Source organism: Lissotriton helveticus, chromosome 10 (genome assembly GCF_964261635.1).
Source record: "Lissotriton helveticus chromosome 10, aLisHel1.1, whole genome shotgun sequence".
NCBI lineage: Eukaryota > Metazoa > Chordata > Amphibia > Caudata > Salamandridae > Lissotriton > Lissotriton helveticus.
In genome coordinates this window covers 1,070,838,454-1,070,858,553 of record NC_136071.1, presented here as the reverse complement: position 1 = coordinate 1,070,858,553, position 20,100 = coordinate 1,070,838,454, and the positions used below count along the sequence as shown (strand labels likewise).

Below are 20,100 nucleotides of genomic sequence, written 5' to 3'. Positions count from 1 at the left end.
TGTAAAGACCTGCGCTACATTATACCTGCATCAGGTATAATGTATGCAGGGTGGGTGTTTCCACATAAAAAAGGCTCATACAAGTGGAGTAGTAAAATCTATGAGATTTCACTACGCCATTCCTACGACTTGACTGAGTCACAATCAGTAGGCCTGCTTCAAGCAGGTGTAAGCAGTGATGGACGCTCCACCAGATACGTCAGGATTCCTGACATATCTGGTCAATCCTTGAGACATGGAGGGCTGCAGTGTAAATATGGAACAACCATGCTGTCGCAGGGATGGTGCTATGAAAAGTGTTGCATCGCTGTTTTTCCCCAGCGATGCAACACTTTTCATAAATGAGGCCGTAAGAGTATAATTGGCTTCTTGTACAATGTCATGCTGCTGTTTAAAAAGTAAGAAAGAGTATTGTTTAATCCTGTCTTTCAGTCCTGGCATAAAATTCCTCCTATGGGGTTTGGTGACAAAAGGTATGCCAGATAGTGTTATATGGTTCCTAGGAATCTAATAGGACTGTGTATTAGATCAACAAAAGATGATAATATTGAGGCTGAGTCTACTCATCTCATCAGTAAATGTTGGTTCAGCTAACTCACAGTACCACTTCTAAACTCCTAAACTTCCAGAGTCATAGATGTTGTCAGTAACCTCGATCATGACCACTCTTATTCAAAAGGAGTTTGTAGAAACAGATCTAACCCTTTCATGTGTCACGTTTACATGCCCAACGTTTTACAAAGAAAAGAGACAATAACACATTTTCAAAGATTTATTGAAAAAGTCTAATCCTTGTAAATAAAATGTGAACTGTGATTATTAGACAGATGAAACTGATCATTGTTATAAAAATTATTAAAATTGTGAAACCACAACAAATCTACCATATTAATTTTTCCTAATGCTACTCCTATCAGTAATACTTCTACTCTAACAAGAGCAAAATTGAAATATCCTTCTGCCAGGCACAGTTGGAATGATCTAACCCCATACCTTGGTGTAATGTCTCAGGAAGCCCACCTAAGTGCATTAAGCCCTTGCGTGCTACCGTCGGCCAATGTAGCACTACCGACGCGGCCCCGCCCATTTTGCAGAAGTGCCGCACTGCCGCGAAATCGGGGTCGCGGCAAAAAGGTTAACAAATGCATGCCACCTGAGTGTGCAACACTGCACCCATTTCTTCCTATGCATTTATCTTCCTTCTTAGGGTTAATGTCGGGGCCTGTGGGCTGACTCGTATTTACAGCTAACGGCAGCATTCATGATAACTCCAGTGTGAAATGCCTCTCACTGACTTCAACATGAGCATGGTTTAAATCATAAACACTGGTCTTATAACATTCTGCTAGAGGTGCAGAAAAACAATTTTACTTAGTCTGGAGGGAAAGAGTCTTCTCCTACGAGCACATAATAAAGCAAGAACAACAAGTTCTGAGATATGGGTGCCTGGAACTGGAACTAACAGTGCAGCCTATAGAGCAACAATTCTATGTACATGACACATTCTTGTGTTAGTGAAGAACATGTGCAAACCACCAGCTAAAAGAGATACTTAGTTAAAAAAGAAAACTAACATGGATTCCATATAAATCCACATAACACCCTCTCTGTGTCCGGGGAATATGACTATTTAAAAAAATATCTACAGCATTATCTTTTTGTAAAAGCCTTGCATTGCATAGGAACACTTTAATAATAGAAGCAAATTCAAAGCCCATAAAAACTGCTAATTAAAAAAACCAGAAAAAGGAGAAATTTCCAAAAAGCCAATGCAAGATTATGAGGCATCCAATGAGGAAATTCCATTGCCAGTGCGTCAATAGGTCTCAGTAAGGAACTTGCATCCGCAGACATCACATCCAAAGAAAACTGAAGAGCAAGATCCAAGTCATGAAGCGAATCATCAGCAGCCCATTTAGCAGATGCCAAAGGCAACAGTGCTAGGGTGTAGCATTTGGCAAGTGCCCAGATGCCAGGAAAGAAGAAGTCAACGAGCATCTGGCATTGGCGAAGGTGGCTCACAATAAGCATAAAGCAGTAAATGAAGCAGCATAATTTCACAACACAGCTAATGGGACTGCAAAGAATGCACAAGCAGATTTATTTCTGGAAACTGCGACAGTTGCGTGGCAAGGCATAAGTCAAGTTCACACTTGAATGAGCACCATAGACAATGAAACACAGGCTGCACTCTATGAAACCAAATGAGTTGGAAGACCAGAGACCAGTTCCTGATCAGTTCCAGTAACAATGACTCACCAAAATACTATATCATGCAGTCACAACATAGAACGACGTATGGTAGTTTCATTTCCATTTGATCTCATTGTGGGACATCCATTGCGGAACAACAAAAATAGAACTAAAATAGCAACAAGGAGCAACAACACAATCAGAATTCCACCAAAAATGCTGGAAAACAAGGAGTGTAGAAAGCACAGGAGAACTCCAAGTACAGTCTGGAACGTGGAAACCAGTCCAGACCCAAGCACTTCAAAAAAGTGTGCCACTCCAGCTGTATTAGAAACATTAAAAATACAGTGTAGAATCTCACCAAAATGCTGTGGCAATTGAGGGCATAACAAGGATTGCACCTTTGACAAGAAATATGTGGCTTGGGGCCATATGTATCATCAAAGTATTTTGCATTTCCTAAATAGCGAATTTTAAGGAATCGCTATTTAGGAAATGCAAAATGGTATGTATGAAAAAAATCGCTGTTAATTAGCGATTCCTTAAGCTTCCTTATTTACGAATTCGCATTTTGTGAATTCGCAATTAAGGAATAATTTCCAATGCATTCCTATGCGCCAGGAGGCCCATAGGAATGAATGCAAAATAATTCTCAAATTGCGAATTCGCAATTTGCTAATCGCAATTTGAGAATTATTGCAAGGGTGCAGGGGTGTCTCAAAGACACCCTGCTGCACCCCTGAAAAGAACATGTGTGTGCATATGGCACACATACATGCCCTATGGGCATGTGTGTGCATCACATGCCACCTGTAAAAATGCCAAATTGTGCATTTTTGGAAGAATTCGCAAGTTACCATCAACTACAAGTTGGTGGTAATTTGCGAATTCTTATCCAAAATTCGCAAGCCAAAAATGCTTCATACATAGCATTTAAGGAATCGCAAAATTGCGATTCCCTAAATGCTTTGGAAAAATAAGGAATCGCACAAGTTTGCAATTCCTTATTTTGGGAATGTTTCATACATTCCAAAACATGCAAAACGGCCGTTTGCGAGTCGCAAAGGCGCGACTCAAAAATGGCTTGATACATATGGCCCTTGGTGATCAAAAGTTTCTCGGGCAGATGTGAGAGCCACATCAGTTTGAAGCAGTAAGGCTTTGAGTTTGCTCAACTTATCAAACTTTGTCTCAGTTACAGGGACTTTGGGACACAAAGTAACTTCTATGAGAGTTTGTGTGGGAGGATACAAAACATGCATAGAGTAAGCGACTAACTTGGAAACAGTGACCAGACACGGGACACCTGGCTTCATCCTGCAATAACCTTGATCAGTTAAAATTAGATAGCTTCAATTAGAAAGGAGCAAACATGTATTCTTGAGCAGTTGTACAGCGAAACCCTTCAGATAATGTGCTGAGTTAGGCACAGAAGCATTACATGCACCATGAAGTGCAATATTTCTACAGATCAACGAGTGACCTAAGAAAGTCCCACAGTCATGCAGACAAATGCCTCTTTGTTTTTGTACATACATCTCTACTGAAAGGGGCAAAACTAAGCTTTGTGTAAAAAAATGCAAACCCATCTCATATCTGCTTACTTTAAAATGCAGAAGACCTGATGTGAAATGAAACATGGAAATTGGAAGAGAAATTATACCATGGATCAACAAAATGGCTTAGGGAGTTTCAGCAACTGAAAAGGGAACTGTTTCGATATTAAGCATAGTGTAGGTGGCTCCATTTTGAGCATTATTGTTTCCAAATGTGTCAAATTAAAAGCATATATAAGTAAGCTGCATTGAAATAATTCCAGGGCACTCTATTTGACTTTAAAACCTGCAGAGACCAACGCAATTGCAAAAACAATTTCAACTGACTCTGGACAAGTTAATGCATAGACATGTCATTTTGTATGATATCAAATGAAGATGAAACAATAGTATTCAATTAACAAATACGAGTTAACATTAGTAATGTCAATATCAACAACAGCCAAAGCTTTTCCAAATTGTCCTGATCAATTTGCCTCAAATGCTCTGCTGCGTCTTTTTGAGACATTTTCCAAATCATATATAAAATGTTTACAATGAGGAGATCTTGGACCCAATAACAAATATTGAAAATCCATATTATCTGAAAGGAGGGATAAGTGTTTTTTTAACTGCTACATATGGTGAGTATTCCAACCATTGTTGGCATAATTTACCCACACTGTATGTAGTGACAACTTCAGAATGTGGCGACAGACCATACAGTGGGTCAGGGCTGTTTGCTTTAAACCCTGTTGAAGGGCTAAAAAACAAGCTTTACAGTCATTGGTGTCTGTTGGCTAAAATAGTCCCAATCTGAAGCAAAAAGTGAAGAATTGATCGTCCCATTCTGCATCATTCCATGAAGCTGCTCTTCTGTTAAATTAACAAACTGTTCCCAGATATGAAACCATGCAATAGTGGGAATGCTGGGCGTATTTAAATTTTGAACAGCACTAATTCCAAGACAAGTAGTCTACTATTTTGTTTAAAAAGATCATTTGTCAATGGATTAGACATGCCCTACAAAAGCGTCAGTGCCCTGAACCTGCCAATTGAGTGTTCCCCAAGATAATGTCGTATTCAGTTGTAAAATTCTGCTCGAATATTACTTTAATAAAACATGGTATGTCACCCTCAATTTGAATGTCCAAATTATAAATTCTATCTGGAGAACTAAGCGGATGACCTGGAGTTTTGACCTGCACATATTCATCAGTCGGTTTCGCCAACAGAAACTCTTGAAGAGTATGGTGAACTATTGTGTTATTCTCTATGCTGTCGAGAAGAGTTCTTGCCCACGTCTTGTTCTGAAGAAGGGTTCTGTGCATGAGTGGCATGTTTAATGACAATACCTGCCACTTTCATCTTTTTAAACTGTGCTTTTTGTTGTGGAAGTTTCTCTTCCTTTTTTTTATAAATGCATCTGAAGAACGCTGTTAGTCCGTCTTCGGTTTCTCATACTCCTGCGTGCAATTACCTCTACCCCCTCTCTTTGACCGCTTGTCTGGAGAGTCCTGCAGGGAATGAGAGGGACATGTATTGTAATACTGATGCCTATCAGGCTGTTTAATTTTATCATCGTCACGTAAAATATAACGATTTCCGGAAGAATCAAAAAATTACAGAAGTCCAGTCCATGAATTTGTTCTAGACTTGTCTTTATTTTTATCCCAGCACTTTTTAGAACACTCAGGTGTCTGCTAGGTAGTGTCAGCTTCTGACTTGCCCTTGATCTGTGGCTTATTAGACCTAGTTCCCAGACTATCTTTACCTATAGAAATATAGGTTTCGGAGATTCTTTTAGGTAGCTCGCATTCCTGATCCATAGCAGGAACTAAAGTGAGCCGTTGGCATGTCGTACTCGCTAGTAGAGCTGCCTCCCCATTGACATTACTTAAAATAATTGAGGGCACTGTGAAAAGATAAGGTAAGGTAACCTGAACATTTTCCTGGAGTGCAACATGAAGAAACCACCCTGACTTGCTGTGCTTCATGCTGCTAACAGGGTGAAACACAAGGGCTCTGATGTACTAAGATATTGCGTGGGCACTTGTACAAAGCTATACAGCACTTAATGACGTGGTGCAAATGGATGGCAATCAACTTTTGTGTGAAAAATCTGTTTGCACATCAAACGCTGATGAGAGAACATAGGAAAAATCGTTTGCTTTGGGAGCACTTAACCCATGATACTACATGCAAATGGAGCAAACAGCGCAGGAAAAGTCCAAAGAAGACTTGGAAGTTCTGTGTTTAGGCAAGATGGCGGTCTGGCCGTAGACCGCACAGCAGCGTCTTGCCTGAGCTCCGTGAAAATACATGGAACAGAGAGCAAACACTAGCGAGAATCCAGTCGAGGCTTATGATGAAGGAATCGTTTTAAGTGGTAAAACCTCAAGATTGGAGACTGGAGACTGCAGCGGTGGCGGCAGAGATGAGAGCACTCTATAGATCCTTTTAAGCAGGATAAACTATATACAGACTGGCCCATTCAGTGGCGGCGGCTACGGAGAGAAGAGCTTGGAGAGGTGGGGAACGGAGCAAAGCCGGCTACAAAACAACATGAGCTCACCTGCTACCACCACACAACCTTCCCCCTATGAATGCGGTTTACCAGCGGCCGGCTCATCGGCTTGCAGAGAATTGGTCATTTTGCTTGGTTGGGCTGTCTCTAGGATTGCACCGACAGTCTTTCAGCAGCAGCATTGGCGTAGCGGCTCCGTGGAGCTCAGGGCGAAGCTCAGGGCGGAGCTGAACGCGGAAACATAGACGTTGTGCAGTAAGTCACCGGAGTCGAATACAGTCAGCCTCGATCGCCCCAGCAAGGAATTTGATATCAACAGCCTGTGCTTACGACTGGGAGAAGCAGTTGTGGAACTATTGAATCTAGCGGGGCTAGCACCGTTTGAAGGCCTTACCGACCTGAGACTAGCTCTGGAAATGCCATCTAAATCAGCTTCGTCAGCAGCTGCAAGAGCAAGACTTGCAAAAGCAGCAAGAGCACTCCGTGAGGCGGAGCTGGAGGAGCAACAGCTGCAGCAGTCTGGGGAAGGCAGGCAAAGCGGTGGTGTAACCACGGTCCCTACAATTAATGCCAAAACGAGGAAACAAGTCCAGAAGACACCAACTACCTGCTTACCGCGCCAAGAGGTTTTAACCACCAAGCGGAAAATAAATAGCACTCATGAGGTAGCGAGCCTTGGTAACACGGTTATGGACCTATTTAGGAGAAAGCAAGGGGCCCCGGGGAACGTAAGGAATACAGAGGATACCCTAGTACATTCTCCTAGTACGGGGGCAGCCCTCGAGGTGTTACTATCCCCGCAACAACTAGAGAAAAATGGCCATGCCCCTACACAAGTTACACCGGCGGAGAGTCCGGAGGAGAATCTAACTGTAAGTACTTTAAGCGTTATTAATGGTGTTGCTGGCATTAATACTAACGGCCATATAGATCCTAATACTGCTCCAATCGCCTCTCCGAATGCTATTATCATCTCTCCTAACGCTCAAACTGATACAATTTCTAAATTTTCAATGTCGTTTTCTGGGACTGGTGAGAACATAATGGGGGTAGTGGATGATAATCAGCCCCAAAATAATCAAGCAGTTCAAAACTCCTCACTAACGAAGAAGGGCTTAGCAGGGGGCCCTTCCTTAATGACTGCGATGGAAGAAATACCCTTGGGGGAGCATATTCTAACTCATGGCCATGTAAATGCTGACCCTCAACCGTTGATTGACAGCAATGATGGGAACAGGGGAGCACTTATAACTCAGGGATCTTCCCTTCCTGAAGCTGAAAAAGAAGGGAATGTATTCTACTCTTTTTCTGATGAAACAGGAGTAGAGGTGGAGATCGAGGACGGAGAGTCAGACAAAGTTAACTCTAGTATAGAGTATGATGAAGATGACCTGGAATATGATGAAGATGGCGAATCCCTTCTGTTTACATCTTCTGCAGAAGAGAGTATAGAAGAGGAGGCACAAACAAATACAATCAAATCCAAACCTAAACCCCTGTCCAGGACTAAACAACGAGGCCCCTGTAACACAGATTTGTCTTACCAATATACACTCCCCCCTAATGCAGTAGAAACCATTCTGCAGGCCATCGCAGCCCATAGGGAACAGACGGAGGAGGACAGTAAACGATCAAGAATGGCTCTACGCAAGATTCAGGGGGTGGTTAAAAAATTGACCAAAACTTGTAAATCAATTGGTGAAAGGGTTACGGAAGGTGAGGCAAGAGTGTTGACTACTGAAAATGAAACTCAAGCAAACGTAGAAAAGATCAAACTCCAAGAAGCTGAGCTAATGGATATGAAATGGAAGCTTGAGGATTTTGAGAATCGTTAGCGCCGTAATAACTTACGCCTGCTGGGAATTCCGGAAAAAATGGAGGGGGAGAATGTACGCGCATTTGTTATTAAACTATTCAAGGAGTCTATGCCCAACCTAACAAATTGGTACTGGGAACTTGAGATTCAACGAGCTCACAGGATACCGTTTAACCCTCCTGCTAAACCCGGCCCCTATCCTCGTGCTATCCTAATTTATTTTGGGAACTTTTTATTGAGACAATCAGTGGCCGAGAAAGCTAGACCCGATCATAAACTTACATGTAATGAGGTTTCTTTTTTCACTAGGCCTGACTTCTGCCATGCTACAGTGGAGAGGCGGTGGCGGCTACGATCCTTAATTAAACCCTTTCAAGAAAAGGGGGCCCAGGCTTAATTAAATAACCCCGCAAAGCTAAAGGTTGTATGGGCAGGGCGCAGGCCAAATTTTTCGTATCAGAAATTAAAGCAAAGGCTTACCTCGATGAGATTAATAGATAGGGGCTAGTAACGTTGTAATATAGAATATAGAGTCTCTTGCTAAGTCACTACCATCGATTGATTATTGTTTGATTATTATGTTTTTTTTTCTTTTGAGGTATTGCCTATTGTTTAGTATGCAACTCTCTATTCCTATAGGCTTAAACCTATACTACATTATTAAAATAGATACGGTAGCTCAGGCGCTGCACTGCTAGCATCACCAGGACTCTGGCAGAGTCCGATTGCCTACTAATTGCAGGGGGGTGTCCCTAGAGGGGGAGGGACCTGCAGGGGGGAGGGTGGGTGGGTGGGGTTTGGGGGGGGTTGGAAAAAGGAAAAGAACCTGATCCAGAGGGTGAAGCTTTTTTTTGTGTAAATTTTAAGAACTGTATAAATAAAGTAAGCAACTGCATGATGAAGAAGTCAAAGATCTTTGATAACTACAATGAGAGAATTAGAGAGTTTTTTATATATACTGATTCATTGACTAATGGCTAGATTGAAAATTCAAACTTGGAATATTGGGGGCCTATTGAACAGGGAAAAACAACGTCGATTGTGTGAATTAATAAAGCTTAATCCTGTAGACATCTTATGTCTACAAGAGACGCATGTTTCATGGGATAAAAGATCACAATTGAGGCTCAGAGGATATAATCTGCTAGCCGTCTCTACCCAAACATCAAACATAAGAGGGGTGGCGATTCTCGCTAAAACTTATCTTGGTCAACCTATATGTGCTGCCTCTGATCCACATGGTAGATGGGCAATAGCGAAATTAGCAAATGGTTTGATTATCTGCACGATTTATGGTTCTAATCAGGACGATCCGACAGTATTCTCACTACTCGAAGTTGAGCTTGCAACCTGGCAAGGTTCGCTAGTGATCTGTGGGGATTTTAACATTTCTTTAAAAACACATCTATTCAACGATCAAAATAACCATAATCAGCAGAGCTATGTAGGACGCAAACCTAAAGTATATAAGGCTATCAGGAGACTCATAAATAGTTTGGGACTAGTAGATATATGGGGTGTTAAGAATCAGCAGGACTCAGGATGTACATACTTTTCTCACCCACATCAAAAACATGTCCGTATAGATTATTTTTTCTCTACTAGGGATTTAGTGGCTCAGGCGGTAATTACAAAACATCCTAAGATCTTATCTGATCACAATGCTTTGGTTCTCACACTGACAGTTGGCGATCGAAAGCAGCCGCGACAGTGGTCATTTGATCGAAAACTGTTGGTTGATAATGAATACATTAAACACATTAAAAAATGGACGGAGGAATTTTTTGATATCAACCGCTTTAGTGCCCCCAGAAACACTGTATGGGATTCTTTTAAATCTGCCCTTAGGGGCGAGACCATTAGCTACCAAGCTAGAGCGAGAGAGCTAAATAAGAATGATTTTAACGCTAAAGTAATAGCCTTGGCTAAGGCAGAGGAAGATCATACCACAGCTATTTCCCATGGGGCAGATGCTACACAATCAATGTATTTAGTTACTCTATTAAAAAATTAGCTAAACAATAGCCTTAGTCAAAAAGCAGCTCAGATTTACAGTGCTCATAGGAGAGATATTTATGAAAACGGGGAAAAAGTGGGGAGGCAGCTGGCGTTACACACCCGGCAAAGGAATGTTTCCAATCAGATAAAATTGAGAACTGATAATGGTAAATCATATACGCAGGCAGATGAGATCACTTCGTTATTTCAGCAGTATTATCAGAATCTATATACGGAAGACTCTACCGCTTTATCAAATACAGAATATGAATTTCTGAATAACTTTATTAATAACACCGAGGGTATAAAAGAATTAGATGATATTACACGTCAGGATCTGGAAAGAGAAATCACCCTAGATGAGGTATTATTATCTCTAACCTCACTTGCACCGGGCAAAGCAGCAGGTCCTGATAAGCTACCCATAGACTTATATAAAATTCTGAGCTCTCAGCTGGGATCAATACTTCATGATCTTTTTTTAGGTATTCAATGGAACGGGGTAACCCCGGATTCCTGGAATAATACAAATATAATTGTCTTTCCCAAAAAAGAGAAATCACCTCAGCAATTAACGTCATACCGTCCCATATCATTAATCAACGCGGATTCCAAATTATACGCTAAGGTGTTAGCCACGAGACTTAGTAGTGTTATTGAGCAAATCGTCCCCCCGTGGCAACATGGCTTTGTTCCTGGCAAAGGAACAACGGACCATACATCTAGAGTAATTGCCTTGTTTGATGCCATGATGGTCACGGGGGGCCGAATGTCAATGATACTATTAGATGCCGAGAAGGCGTTTGATCGCGTCTCGTGGAAATTCCTGTGGGCAATTATGCAACTAAACAATTTCGGCCCCAAATTTATTAAGGCGATAAGATCAATGTACCTGTCTTCCAAAGCTAAAGTTCAACTGATGGGATTTGAATCTGATGATATTAGCATAACTAGAGGTACGAGGCAAGGGTGTCCTTGCTCCCCCTTATTATTTGCTCTATATATTAACCCTTTGATCTTGAAACTTATTGAGAGCCCCAGTATTAACCCAATCGTTCTTGGCCCGTTTTCTACTAAAGTATTAGCATATGCTGATGATATCGCGGTCTTAACATCAAACCCGATTGAGGCTATGGAGGAAATTGAGGCGATAACTACAGAATATGGCATTTATTCTGGATACTCTTTAAATAAAAGGAAGACAATTGTATTATGTACTGACAACATCAACTATAACGATCAAAGGAGAGCTGCAAATGCTACTTATCTAGGAATTGTCATTGCTCCTACTGTTAAAACCATAATTAACCCTAACTTCATCCCATTGATTCAAAAAATTATAAAAGATTTGGATAGAGTAAATGGGCTCAATTTGTCTATTAAAGGGCGAGCTAATTTCCTTAAAATGAATATACTTCCTAAATGCCTTTACCTGTTTCGGGCAATTCCACTCGCTATTGATCCTAAGATCCTAAAAACTCTTGAATCCCTTATGATTAAGTTTGTTTGGCAACATGGTAAAATCCGAAGGTCTCACAAGTTAATATCTCTACCTAGCGAAAGAGGTGGGTTGGCAATACCTAATACTAGTATGTATCACTGGGCCGCACTTCTTAAACAAATGACCCCATTGATTAGCTCTAATGTAAGGGTATTAACCCCTGATAATAATATGCCACCCTCAATATATGAGCTATTATTAGGGGATAAGGCCAATGGATTGTTCTTACAACAGATTGAGGCACGGGATTATAACAATGATCGGAAATATGAAATTATAAATGGGGCACTAAAGGTTTGGGGCAACGTAACTAAACACCTGCACATTACTAAATGGAATAGGTATACCTCTTTGTGGTATACGAAGGCGACCCTGCCATTTTCAAACGACATTATAGCAAGGAAATGGCAGAGACTTGGAATCCTGCGTGTTAAAGATTTTCTTGTACATGAGCTAGAAACTACTTTCTTAGATGTTAAGGATAAATATCATCTCTCTAACGGGGACTACATTAAATATGTGCAAATATATACAAACCTCAAGGCTAAGGGACCCACCCTTGGGTTACAGAAAATAGATCTTTTGGAGGCTATTAATCAATCTTATACAAGAATTGGTGTTATATATAATCTTCTCCTTGTTAATGTACAAGATGATTTAGAAAAAACTGAATCTAGCTGGGCAGCCAAACTTAGCAATCCCAATGTTGACATATATAAAAGTTTAGAGTTGAGCCAACGACTTTTTAGGGCTAGTAACCTTAAAGCCCAAACATATAAAACCATTTTTGGCCTTTATTATACACCCGCTAAATTGTATTCTTGGGGTAAAAGGGAAAATGATTTATGCCCAAGATGTACACAAGGACCGGCTAACCTAATACATATGCTAAGCAGTTGCCCCAAACTCACTCAAATCAAACATATGATTGCTGATTACTGGGAGGTGCTGTTTGGCCATAACCTTCCAGAAACAGATTCATTGGTTATTTTAGGACATGATTCATCGATCGCTCTATCAAAGAATGAGCAAAATGTATTATTTATAGGTACGGCGGTACTTAGAATTATTTTGTCGGCCCGCTGGAAAGAAGCCGAACCACCAATCTTCCAGATGTGGCTGGCTCGTTTTTTAGCTGTTTTCAGCTTCGAGAGAGCCATATATTCTACAAGAGGGCTTAAATGGAAAAGAATGGGCGAATCAATTTGGTCTCCAGTTCTGAGCTGGAAAGCAGGATTAAATTCATTTATCTAGATTTGCTTTGATGGGATGGAAGGCAACATTTAACCTATAATATATGTAACAGGGTATTATCTAAAAATTCTTGCTATTTGATGTAATATATTTTGTGAATTATTGGGGGAAATCTCTGACTCATCAAAGGTCTTGTATTACTTATTGTATCAAATATTGCTTTATTCTATTATTCTTTCTTTCTTACCGATGAGAAACCCTTGAATACGAATATGATTATGATTATGACTATGATGGTTTATGACTTCAACTTGTACTCTTCTTTAGTATGCATTTTTTTCTCTGTTATGTACCTGTCTGGATTGAGTTCAATAAAAAAAAAAAAAAGGAAAAGTCCAAAGAATTCGACGGAAAGCAAGATCAGCAAACATAATGTAACCTAGCTTTAAGTGTAGTTCTACCACCAAATGAAACCAAACACCTACAATTGCCAATCAAAATATTGTATGGTTATCTCATATGTAGCTCATGTAATTTACACAATGACAGACAGCCATCCAACTTCAAAAGCTTTTTGTGTTTCAAAAGCACACTGCCAAAGTGGGAATTTGTTTTTGAAAAACAAAAAAAGCTAATGGCCCACACACCTTGGAAATGGTCTCCCAGAGTGTGGGGATCAATATTATTTTTTCTTGCCCTTTAGTGCCTAGCAGTGACGTGCAGGGGGGGGGGGACTTTACACCACCCACCATAAATAAGGCAATCGGTGTAAAGTACTTCCACCAACGGCCCCTACTCGCCGACGGAGGCAGCATTCTCCCCAGTTGGCTCTACAATGGAATATTTAAGGTCTGTCCAAATCTAAAAGAGGCGGGCTAACCCAGGATCCGGTAGACAGAGTTCTCCGACTCGTACCCTGTCTGCTAAACTTTAAATCAGACCTAAAGTTTACCAAAGTTTTTAGGTTTGGCTCGAGTGCAGGGGCGTAACACAAGGCCCCGCAGCCCCCGCTTTGCGGGGGGGCCCCGCGAGGGCCACTGGATCCGGGGGCCCTGCAGGGGCCCCTCACGTATAACACATGCTACTTGCGCATACAGTAGGCTGTGAAAAAAATGGTGCGCAGCGTGGGCCCCGGGCCGGGCCCCTGCGAGTTTGAAATGGCGGCGGCGCGTGGCGGGGGCCCCGGCCGGGGCTCCTGTGAGTCTCAGTCTTTCGTTTTTTAAATTGTGCGGGCGGGCCGGGGGCCCCGGCCTGGCCGCCGGGGCCCTGGGAGTCAGTGAGTGACTGTGAGCACTAAGCAGCAGTTCTTCCTTCTAGTTCCAAACTTCGAATTCGAATTAAATGTTATTGTGCGCGCGCGGCCGGGCCGAGTCTGACTGCGAGACGAGTTTGAAATGGTGCGGGGCGGGCCCCGCCCCCGCGCCCCGAGAGTCAAGTCCGAATTGGGGGGGGTGGTGGGGCCCGGCCGGGGCCCGTGTGAGTGAGGCACTCTGTCAGTGTCAGCCTCCTCTGTCTGATGCAGGCAGGGCCAGTCAGTGGCACGGCACCCCGGGCACAGTCACTCTGATGCAAATATTATAAATGCCGAATCGATCGATGAATCAGGCGGCGGGACAGACTGTGGATGCGCGCACACACACTTGTTTACTCCCAGTCAGTCCTGTCCAGTCCTGACTTTCTTTCACTTTCAATTCCGCTGCGTATGCACGTGGGGTGCAGGGGGGAGGGGGGAGGGGGGCTGGGGGACTGGGGGCAGGACTGGCTGGCTGGTGTCGTGAGTAGTGACCAATGATGCCCTCATTACATTTGTCGGCACTCGGCACAGCACATACGCAATCGCCGGCGGCGTAAACACAAGGTGTGGCATCAGGGGCGCGCATAGCCCGCCCACCCCAAGGAGCCAGGTCAAGCCCAAACCGCCCATAGTCAAGACAAGAAGAGAAGAGATTAGAAGAAGAGAAAGCCAGCCAGGCCCGCCGCCCACCGCTCAGACAGACTGTCCGAACTTAAGTAAGTTTGTCCCTGCCGTCACCGTCACTGACGTACGGGGCCTTATAATCCTGATTGAAATTGCCCGGCCCCTGCCCTGCCCTTTCCTGCATTGCTAGCCTTGCGCTCTGGGTGTGGCGCATCAGGATGGTGTGCGCTGTGCGTATTAGTAGAGCTCAGCTCAGGACTGGTAGAACTTTGAATGGGCAATTAATTTGTTGGCATAGGGCGAACGGGGCATATAAAATTATGGGCGCCTGTGAGGTGTGGTAGCGGCCCATAAGAGGAGAACGTTTGTTAATCGATTCGTGAGGTAAAATCAAATGTGGAGGGGAGCAGTAGTAGTTGGATTGGAAGGCAGGGGCCCAGGGGGTGGTGGGTGTGTGAACTCTGGAAGGTATCACTATCATTCCAAAGGACCAGGTGTTGGTAATGGGCTGGGGGGAGGGAGATGGTGAGTGGCACTGGCGCGGCGTTGGGTGTCTGTGCAGGTAGGGAGGTTGTGTGAGGTGGAACGCTTGGATTGAGGTCGGAGGACGTGACGTGTACCCCTGAAGTGTAAGTTCGGGTGTCCGTGAAGAAGTACAGCCAGGGTAAATGTCCATGGGACCAGAGATTCAACCAGGTATATGACGATGTGATGTCATGGGGGCAGAATTGGGAGGGTAGAATGGTGCAGTCGTGCTGCCAGGTGCCTCCTCTGTCTGACTCTGATGCAGGGCACCCGGCCCGGCCACTCTGGTCTGCCGCCCCCCTAATTACACCTCGCGTTTCACATTGTGATGATTAAAGACTTGAGGTGCAGATGGGCTGGTGTGTAGTGTACCCTACACCCACGCAGCACGTGCATGCAGCATTCACCAGATATGGGGCGCTCCTCTCCAAGGGAGCAGGTGTGCTGCTCCCCTCCCGCATGAAAGGCTGAGTCCGGCCTGACCGGCTTGGAAGCTGTGACCTTCAGGGCACTTACAGACCTCAGCAACAAGTGCTCAACCGGCTGAGCTGTCTTAGCAGCTGTCGAGGTAATGGCCCCTGCACACTCAGTGACAACCTATCATTAGTTGTCAAAACCCTTAGACGGAGCTGATTGCTTTCAGGGGGGGGCTGCAAGTGGCCCTGGGTTTTCTTTCCAGTACTCGGTGTTCTTATAAATCTGTGACTTTGTGGATGGGAAATAAAGTCACTTTGATCCTTGTTTAGAAACATCTATTTAATGATTCTATATTCAAATTCTGAAAATGATTCTCTGTGCTGAGAATTTTTAATGTTGTTAGAAGCATCTGAGAAGTTACCATTAGATGCAACTGGAATACAAGTGTTTGTCAAGAAATCACTGCCTACGGGTGCAGTTCCCATAAATGAAGGACCGATAACAAGGAAAGGGTGCTGCGCTGCAAAGAGGGTTGAGTGAGTCTTATGGCAAAAAATCGCTATATTTGTTGAAGGCGTCTTGGGTCTTGATCGTCTTATTTGGACTTATTAAAAGTAATGTGCCACGGTAGAGCAATACACCTTGTTTGCTGTCCCAACAGACAGCGGAGAGAGAGAGAGTGGAGAGAGAGTGGACAGCTTGGAGAGAGAGAGTGGAGAAAGTGAATGGAAAGAGAGAGAGTGGTCAGACAGTGGAAAGAGAGAGTGGAGAGAGTGAAGAAATTGGAGAGAGAGAGTGGAGAGAGAGAGAGTGGAGAGAGAGAGAGTGGAGAGAGAGAGAGTGGAGAGAGAGAGTGGAGAGAGAGAGTGGAGAGAGTGAGTGGAGAGAGAGTGAGAGAGTGAGTGGAGAGAGAGAGAGAGAGTGGAGAGAGAGAGTGGAGAGAGAGAGAGTGGAGAGAGAGAGTGGAGAGAGAGTGGAGAGAGAGTGGAGAGAGAGAATGGAGAGAGAGTGGAGAGAGAGAACGGAGGGAGACAGTAGAAAGAGTGGAGAGCGAGAGAGTGGAGAGCGAGAGAGTGGAGAGCGAGAGAGTGGAGGCAGAGAGTGGAGGGAGAGAGTGCAGAGGTTGGAGAGAGAGAGTGGAAAGAGGGAGATACAGTGGAAAGAGAGTGGAGAGGTTGGGGAGAGATTGGAAAGAGAGAGAGACAGTGGAGAGAGAGTGTAGAGGTTGGGGAGAGAGAGTGGAAAGAGAGAGAGACAGTGGGGAGAGAGTGGAGAGAGAGACAGTGGAGAGAGAGTGAGACAGTGGAGATAGAGAGGACAGAGTAGAGAGATAGAGAGTGGAGAGAGAGTAGAGAGACTGACTGACTGACTCAGAGACTGAATACTGACTGACTGAGAGACTGACTGGCTGAGAGACTGACAGAGAGAGAGAGAGAAAGACTGGCTGACTGAGAGAAAGAGAGAGACTTACTTACTGACAGAGACTGACTGACTGAGGTAGAGAGATACTGACTGAGAGAGAGAGACTGACTGACTGAGAGAGAGAGAGGCTGACAGAGAGAGGCAGAGGCTGACTGACTGAGATACAGAGAGAATGGGAGACTGACAGAGAAAGAGAGACTGACCGACAGAGAGAGACTGACTGAGAGAGAGTGACTGACTATGAGAGAGAGACTGACTGAGAGAGAGAGAGTGACAGAGAGAGACTGACTGAGAGAGAGAGAGACTGACAGAGAGAGAGACTGACAGAGAGAGACTGAATGAGAGAGAGAGACTGACAGAGAGAGACTGACTGACAGAGAGAGAGACTGACAGAGAGAGTCAATGACTGAGAGAGAGAGAGAGGCTCACTGAGAGAGACTGGCTGACTGCGAGAGAGAGAGAATGACTGACTGAGAGAGACTGACAGACTCAGAGAGAGAGACTAGGAGAGAGAGAAACTGAGAGGCTGACCGACTGACAGACTGAGAGAGAGACTGAGAGAGAGAGACTGACAGAGTGAGAGAGACTGACAGAAAGAGAGAGACTGACTGACAGAGAGACTGACTGACAGAGAGACTGGGAGACTGACAGGGAAAGAGAGACTGACCGACGGAGAGAGAGAGAGACTGACCGACTGAGAAAGAGAGACTGACTGAGAGAAAGAGAGACTGACAGAGAGAGACTGACTGACAGAGGGAGTCACTGACAGAGAGAGAGAGACTCACTGAGAGAGACTGGATGACTGTGAGAGAGAGAGAATGACTGACTGAGAGAGACTGACAGAGGAGAGAGAGACTGTCTGGAAGACTGACAGAGAGAGATACTGAGAGAGAGAAACTGAGAGAGAGAGACTGACAGAGAGAGGGACTGACAGGGAGAGAGACTGACAGAGAGAGAGAGACTGACTGAGAGAGAGATTGAGAGCGAGATATTGAGAGAGAGACTGACAGAGAGAGGGACTGACAGAGAGAGACTTACTGACTGAGAGAGAGACTGACTGACAGAGAGAGGGAGACTGACTGACTGACAGAGAGAGGGAGACTGACTGACAGAGGGAGAGAGACAGACTGCGATAGAGAGACTGGCTGACAGAGAGAGAGACTGACTGAGAGAGATTGGCAGAGAGAAACTGTCTGAGAGACTGACTGACAGAAAGGGAGAGACTGACTCACAGAAAGAAAGAGACTGACAGAGAGAGACTGACTGACTGAGAGAGACTGACTGACCGAGAGAGAGAGACTAAAAAACAGAGAGAGACTGACAGAGAGAGACTGACTGACTGACTGAGAGAGACTGACTGACTGACAGAAAGAGAGAGAGATAGAGAGACTGACAGAGAGAGAGAGACTGACTGACTAAGAGAGAGTGATAGACTGACTGACAGAGAAAGAGAGAGACTGTGATGGAATTTGGGTCAAAGTGAGTATGAAGCTATGCAATGCCTCTTAAGATTGCTATTGTCTACTAATAAAAATGTATTATCAAAACGTGCTCTTTGTAGTTACATCTGCTTTTGAAATACTGCATTGTCGCTTTGTCTAATGTTTTAAAACGGAAACGAGAAGGAGCAGTGGATGCACTTTTGTCAAAACTGAACGATGAGTGGGCGCGACGTTGTATATCATGACAGGAGTCTGCATCAGGAAACCCACCTAAAATTGGGCAAACTTCCCTGGCGTACTGATGGCAGGGACCCTGTAATGAATGGACCACCACGTATGATAGCCTGCGGGCAGACTAAGCCCAACCTTTAACTCCACCATCCAGTGTTACTTATCACGGCTGTATTGGTGACAATGGCGTAACAATAGCCCGCATCCCCTGCAGTATGGCGGGTCGCTGGCCTGAGACCTCTAGACTGGCACGGAGGATGGGAGGGGGGGCCCCTCCTTTGTAGTTTGCAGGGGGGCCCCCTCAAGTTTCGTTACGCCACTGCTCGAGTGTGCAACTGTATGCTTGAGGTACAGTATCCAATATATAGAAAGTGACACGTTGACTTATTGGAATCAGCCTCTTTCCGCTTGTGAAATGATTACTCAAAATTTCGATTAGCCCAGGGTCATATTTTAACCTCACAGTCACTATCTTTTCAGCTTGGCGTCTTACTCTCCCTACAACGAAGTGTTTACGTTACAATGAAAGGCTAACTAGTTATAGCTCAAACGTATACTCAACCATCATGTTTTTTTGCCACTTTTAGATGTTAATGTCCCACAGGTTTTGTATACAGAAAGGAATCCTTTTTATTTTTTTAGGTCAGTATATCAACAAGCCGCCATCTTGCAAGAGTTTGTATTCCTATTTTGGGGTTGGGCCATCCAATCTCTCACCGTTGTCCTGTCCTCTTCAACAAGGACGGCACCTACATCTTCTTTATGTAATATAATAAAAGCGGCATATTGACGAATTCAGTGAGAATGGCAAGAAAAATAAACTGCAAGTTCAGATCCTAAACACAAGATGGCACTAGAGATTTAAATATACCTTTCCCTTTAAAAAAATAATTCAAGTAATAAAACTCACCGCAAGAGGGCAGCATAAGAATAATAATAAGCGGAGGCAGGTTTAAATGAGGGCAATGATGGAGTTATGTGTTTCTTTACACTACCTGCGCTGTGCGCAGTGTAATGAACAACTATATTACAATAACAAAAAAACTGCAGTCGGGTCTCCTACATCACAGATGAGCGTAAGCAGACACATCATTAGCTGTATTCATGCTGAGGTGTGACGCCGCGGCCAGGGCGACTGACGCTGGAATCTGGGGATCAGGGTTCGATCCCCGGCTCCGGCGGCAGGTTAGCCCAGCACCATGCGACTCTGGGCAATAGCTCGCTTAATCTTCCCGACGGCCCCCAGCGCCTTGTTATTATTATTCATATAATTCTTACCAGCCCTGCCTTTCAAATGTTCCTCTAAATCGAAAACAAGCTTTGTCCAAGAAGTCTGGCTCCAATGCCATTGCCTGTGTTCGCGTATATTAGCAAATTAACC

At 44.0% G+C, this 20,100-nt stretch overlaps 1 protein-coding gene across 1 annotated transcript in view; it reads left to right on the top strand.

Annotated features, from left to right (window-relative positions):
- Positions 1–20,100, top strand: part of C10H7orf78 (chromosome 10 C7orf78 homolog) — a 126,932-nt gene that overhangs the window by 22,682 nt on the left and 84,150 nt on the right. The gene's annotated exons all lie outside the window — the stretch shown is intronic.